Consider the following 6,000-nt stretch of genomic DNA (forward strand, 5'->3'; position numbering starts at 1 on the left):
ACAATAAAATGGTTCTACCATTTTAAACAATATTTCTAAGGCACAAACCTATCTGAAAAGGTCACCTTTTGCTGCCTCTCAGGAAATGCTCTTTTTTTTTTTAAGTAGGAAAGAGGAGGGTCTGGTGTAGGCCAGTAATGGAGTCTAACTCTGTTTTCAACTTCTGGATTACACTTCCTAATAATATATTGATTAAGGAAGGAATTGTGAATTTGTCTGTTTGTGTAACTGTATTCTTAAAATAGGAACAAGCAGAGCAAAAGATAAGGCCCTCTTTCCACAAAGATGTACAAATAATAACAATCATAATAAAGTAAGACAGGGTCCACTGTACTTCTGTGTGATAGTACTGCCTTAAAACTCCAGAGGCACATGTGAGTTTTTGACACAGACATCTTGCCATGTGGAGCCACAGAACTTCTTGTTCAATATTCCGCTACTCAGGGATATCTTTCAGTGGCTTGTAGCACTGTTAGATGCCTACTGCCCACAACACAACTATCACCCTCTATCTTGCAGTGAAGAGGTGAGTCACAGGGAGCTGGTTGCAGGGTGAGGAGGGGTGAGATAACTTCACAGTGTAAGAATTAGACCACAGATTACACAAGATCCATCTGGAGCAACAGTGATTATCTGTCTCAGTGCATTTGTAATGGACATCTTTTTCAGTGTGGTTATTTACTGCAGGGCTCTGCCCCTGGAGCAGCATTGTTACACCACTACTCACTCTGTGCACTGCAATTTCTCACATCATTTTCTGTCTGTGCAAATAAACACCCAAAGCTTGACAAGATATTTCCCCAATAAACTTCTGAAAAGCTTGCAAGAACTTATTTATATTTAGTTAAAAATTTTAAAACTTTTTACTTCTGAGGATCTGTAAGAACTGTAGTGCTTAGTGCTTAGTCCCTTCTTTTTCTGCCGCTTCTGCAATTATCTGATGCAATGTTTTATTATGTGTTGTCAGACTCCCATGACAGAGCTTTTGGTGAAGTTCTTTCTAAATCAGGTTCTGGAAGTTCTCTGCTCTCAATCTCAATCTCCATCTTCCCATCTCAGTAAAGTTTGAAGGTAATTGTTTCATCTAAGATTGCCTTATCAATAAATGGATTGAGTCATGGTTTTATGTGGAGCTGCGTTTTGCTTGGCAACGGTGAGGGAGCTGCAGTGCTGGTCCCTGAAAGCCATTCCTGAAACATCACCCAACTCTGAGGTAGATCCAACTCTGACCCTGCTGGGCCAGTCTGGTGCCTCTGCAGTTATTATTTAAGACAGAAAATCTGCAGCTGAAGAGGAGATAAGGAGGTACAGACATTGAGATCAGGGAAGAGGGAAAAGGCAGGGGGAAGGTTGTCTTGGAGGGCTGATTGTGCTTTTCATCATCATGCCGCTCTGTGGATTATTTTTTTGTTTTGTTTTCTTCCCCAAGTTGAGTTGTCCTCTCTGTTTTTCCAAGGACCATAAGTGGCAAAAGAGTCCTCCCTGTCCTTATGGTGTTCCTAAGACAATTTGGTTGTGGTCTTTTATTCCTAGATCAGCCTAAACCATGACAGTCCTATGGCAAGCTGTATTGATCTGACCAGAACTGAAGCCCTTGTATGTCTGTTTGGCAAGTCAATAGTCATCAGGCAGATTCCTGATGATTGTCCAATGTCAGGCTACGACATCAGCTGATGTTGTTGGGGTCCAGATCAAATTCAAAATGCACCATGAGGCCTTCACAACCCCAGTGAATGTATTCATGGCACAGCAGTGCTCCCTTTTTATTCTCTGTCCATGAGCAAACCAATTTCAGTCATATAGTTACTTAATTTTCTTCTGGATATGCTTATACTGAAGCCATTCTTGGTCATGCTTGTGTAGAGCAATCAAGGTCAGATGGGCTTAAAACAGTGTCACATCCCATTCAAAATACAGCAGTTCCACTATGTTTGCTGGCCTAAAATTTTCTATTATCAACATAGTCAACATGGAAAAAAGGCAGTACATGCACGAACTGTGAAGCTGTCATGATTTAACCGCAGCCGACAATTCAGTTCCACGCAGCCACTCACTCACTTCCCTTCAGTTGGATGGGGGAGAGAATAAAAAGAATAAAAGTGAGATAAAGACAATCTAATAGGTAAAGCAAATTCTGCATACACAAGCAAAGCAAAACAAGGCATTCATTCACTACATCAGCAGACAGGTGTTCAGCCCTCTCCAGGAAAGCAGGTCTCTATCAGGTGTAACAATGACTTAGGAAGACAAAATGTAATTATAAAACATCTCTGAATTATCAACACTGTTTCCAAAACAAATACAAACATAGCCCATTGTGCTGGGTTTCACATTTCACATTACTATTATAGAAGACATAGATACCATTCTCCTAGTCTATGGACAACTCCTCTAAAGGAGGTCCATTAAAAGTACAGAAAATGTCCATTGCATTAATTTAGTCCATGACTCCACCGTTACGCTTGTCACTCAGAACAGGAGAGGTGTGATGTTACATGGAGTTATAGGGCAACAAATCCAGATTAGGGCACGTCACTGCTGCAATTGCACTCCTTGTAATGCTTATCTTTTACTGGTTCATCTGGTTTCTGCTTTAATAATTTCTATAACGTGCAACTCAACAACAGTTACAAATATTTAAAGGCATTTCTATTACAACCTCCTCCCTGGTCCCCTTGGGCCAAGTTATAGTCTTATCATTGTAATGAACCCCTCCCCTTCACCTAGCCTGGCTACCAACAAGGGGTTCCTGCCCCGTGTTGTAAAAAGTAAAAGCTGCACATGCAAGCAAAGCAAAACAAGGCCTTCATTCACTCCTTCCTGATGGCAGGAAGGTTCATTGGTGTTCAGTCAATGGTGTTCAGCCATCTCCAGGAAAGCAGGGTTCCATCACATCTAACAGTTACTTGAGGAGATAAAATGCCTTAACTGTGAACATCTCCACTTCCTTCTTCTTCTTCCAGCTGTTTACGTTGAGCATAATTTCATATGGTCTGGGATATCCGCGGGGTCAGTTGCAGTCAGTTGTCCTGCCTGTTGTCTCTGCCCAGCTCCTTCTGTACTCCCAGCCTTCTCTCTAGGGGGTGGAGTGAGGGGCTGAAAAGATCTTGATGCCATGCAAGCACTGCTCTACAGTAACTGAAATATTCCTGAGTTATCAACACTGTTTTTGACTGTCAGGGTTTGACATGACAGCCTTTTCTGGGAAGGGGGAAGGAGCTGTAAAGATGGCTCCTGTAAGAAGTTGCTCGCAACTCTCCCCAGCTCTGAGCCAGACCCACTTCTGGGGCTGAGCCAATTGGGTGCCTCCACGATCACTTTTTAAGGAGAAGATGGAAGAGGAGGTTTCTTCCTCCATCTTCTTCCGTCTTCTGCCCCCTTCTTCTCCTTCTGGCCGGTGGTGGTGCAAGGAGTAGGAACAGTGAGAGAAACAACCATGCGGACTTCAAGGTCAGTGATGAAAGAGAGGAGGAGGTGTGCTGGAGCAGAGACTCCCCTGCATTCTACGGAGAGGACTGGTGAAGCTGAGATTTATTTTCATTTCTTTAAAGACCCTGCATCAGTGGTAGAGACTCATTTTGATAATGACCCTGTATCAGGGGCAGAGACTCATTTTGCTAAAGCTGGCCCCAGACCAGGGGCAGTGATTCCCTTCATTAAAGGCCTCAAGCCAGGGACAGTGACTATGGCCGGAGGAGACCGTGTCTTGTGGGAGGGACCCAATCACTTCACTACAGACCCCGAGACAGGGGCTGTGACTTTCTTCTTTAAATCTATGGCCAGAGCAGACTGTGTCCTGAGGAAGGGACCCAATATCCACAGTTGTAACTGTGGGGAGGAACCCACAACAAAGTAGCTCATTAAACTTATGCCCAGAAGAGGCCTTGTCCAGGGAGAGGGAACATATAACTGCAGAAACTGTAACCATGGCAAAGAATCCACACCAAAGTAATTCAGCAAGGACTGTGTCCCGTGTGAGGAGCACTGTATCGACAAAAGCTGCAACTGTGGGGAAGAACCCACACCAGAGAAGTTCATTAAGGACTGTGTCCCAGGGGAGGAACCCTGTGTTGGAGCGGGGGAAGAATGCCAGGAGTCGTCCTCATCTGAGAAGAGAGAAGTGGCAGAGCCCATCTGTGAGAGACTGACCACATGCCCCATTCCCTGCCCCCCTGAGCCGTTGAGGGGGGAGGAGGTAGAGATATCGGGAGCAGTGAGCTGGGCCCAGGAAGAAAGGAGGGATGGGGGAAGGAGATCTTAAAGTGCTGGTTGTAATTTTCTCACCATCCTACTCCCTTTTGCTTTTATTCCATTCTGTTTCTTGTAGAATAAACTTTCCTACTTTCCTCTCTAAGTCGAGTACTGGAGTCTGTTTTGCCCGGAATCGTAACTGACAGCGAGCTCTCCCTGCCCTTGTCTTAATCCACAACAACCTTGCTTATCTTTTTACTCCCATTTCGCTGAGGCCTCTACCATCCTAACGAGGGTGGGGGTGAATGGGGGCACCAAACGAGAGACTGTTGTGGTGCTGCTGTGATAGCTGAGCCAAACCATGACATTGGCACAAATCCAAACCAAAGCCCTGTACGTATTACTAGGAAGAAAACTAACTACCCCAGCCAAGTCCAGAGTAACTGCATGAACTCAAGACCATATGATCGGCTCCATGAACTGGGGACCATATGGTCAGTGCCAGGCTGTGTCCACACTAGAGAGGTGGTGAGCATGTCTAATATAGTGTACTTTCATCTTGAGAATTATGCACAGGCACATGCTCAAAGTGAAGTAAAGCTTTTGTAAGTATCCCTAGGATTGGTCTACTGTCTTACTTTAAGTAATATACTCCACCATTATTTACAAACTGTTTTGTACCAAGGTTAATCTAGGATAAGGTTTCATCAAGTTGTGTCAGGTGGTGTTGTACCTTTTCAATTTTTTTTGATCCTTCACACCATGCCTGAAAACAGTTTCCAGCATACACCGTGCATTGCTGAGTAGATTTAGAGTTTTATTTGGTTGAGTATACATTACTTTCTTATTTTGGGAACTATGAGCAATTTCTGAGTTATTTCTTATGTTATTTCCAATATTATTTTTTCTTTGAGGTTGCTGGATGAATGTTTGGAAGACTTGTGCTTTTGTATATTGGTACTTTAGGCACATGACAACCGTATAAAGCCATGGAAAGTTGGATTTAAATAAATCATGATCAGATATAACTACCTCTATCATTCTTCACAAGCCTGTGTTGGTGTTCATTGCTGACACTGGAATGTGATGTGTCAGACTGCTCCCTGAAGGTCCCTGACAGGCCTGACCAGGGTGAGATGATCCCATTCAGTTTTTTCCAATGTATGGAAAAAAGTACTATGATACCAAATTTTAAAAATATGGTATTTCCCTGTTGAGAAAGTTTGCAGAAGTTGTCCTAGGTCTGTTCATGAAAAAGGCAAACTAATTTGTCTTTGAAATACTCGTTAAAGCCAGATGTACAATGATTAGGCTTCTAATACCATCTGGAGGCTTGTTACATGAGTGAAAGCACCAGGAGAATCAGTAGAACAGGAGTTAGAGTACTGCTATGCAGTGGCAACCAAGGACATGATTAATAACAACCAAACTGGTAAGTGCTGAAGAATGTGATGCTTGCACCATTTCATGCCGCAGAGCACATGACTAGTCAATCACAAGACCTGCACCTGATAACAGAAGGACAGCGGTGAGGACATAGTACATTTCATGGGCTATTTCTCTTCTTGTTACAGCAATTGCAGAATGGGTTACAGTCCTGATGCCTCAAGCAATAGAATGACACAAACACCCAGCAGCAGTGTTGTCTCATGTTTATGAAACTTGAAGTTAACAAGATGCAGACATAAAATATCATGCCATAGTAACTTTTCTCTTCCAAAGGACCTTACAGGCCAAAAAAGAGTTGGCCTTTAGGCCTCAACCAGAAGGCAGAAGGCTATGAAGTAGCTTGACTTACACGTGACATTT

Source organism: Colius striatus, chromosome 8, assembly GCF_028858725.1.
Source record: "Colius striatus isolate bColStr4 chromosome 8, bColStr4.1.hap1, whole genome shotgun sequence".
NCBI classification, from domain to species: domain Eukaryota; kingdom Metazoa; phylum Chordata; class Aves; order Coliiformes; family Coliidae; genus Colius; species Colius striatus.